The sequence below is a fragment of the Octopus bimaculoides genome, chromosome 21 (assembly GCF_001194135.2).
Source record: "Octopus bimaculoides isolate UCB-OBI-ISO-001 chromosome 21, ASM119413v2, whole genome shotgun sequence".
Classification (NCBI taxonomy): Eukaryota; Metazoa; Mollusca; class Cephalopoda; order Octopoda; family Octopodidae; genus Octopus; species Octopus bimaculoides.
The window spans coordinates 1,430,215-1,430,731 of NC_069001.1; the positions used below are offsets into that span (position 1 = coordinate 1,430,215).

At 33.7% G+C, this 517-nt stretch overlaps 1 protein-coding gene across 1 annotated transcript in view; it reads right to left on the reverse strand.

Moving 5' to 3' along the window:
- LOC106880284 (uncharacterized) overlaps nt 1-517 on the reverse strand; it is a 36,576-nt gene that overhangs the window by 21,236 nt on the left and 14,823 nt on the right. The window lies entirely within an intron of this gene.

Genomic DNA, 517 nt, shown 5'->3' on the forward strand with positions numbered 1-517 from the left:
ATATATATATATATATATATATATATATATATATATATATATATATATATATATATATATATATACACATGCATACATATATAAATACATATACATATATATGTATACATATATATACATACATGTATATATATAAATACACACACACACACATATATATGTATATAAATACATATATATATATTTTTTATTTTATTTATTTATAGTTTCAGCTTAGAGCTGCGGCCATGCTGATGTACCGCTGTGTTGCTACACTGTTATTACAGGGAGCCTCCTACAATATGTGGCACTTGGTGAAGAATGGAGTTTGATTTAGCAACCCTCATTTGCACCTACTGCCACGAGGTAGGTTCATCTGGGACTCTCGACAGGAAGAGGTCCAGCTTTGATTAAAAACCCCTACATCTACTTTGTGTAGGTTCCTCAGGCTCTTTGGGAGAATCTTAAAAAGCTGTGGGCCCCTGAAACCCAAACTGTTGCAGTAACTGGTCCTGAAGCGCGATGGCATTGCTGGGTG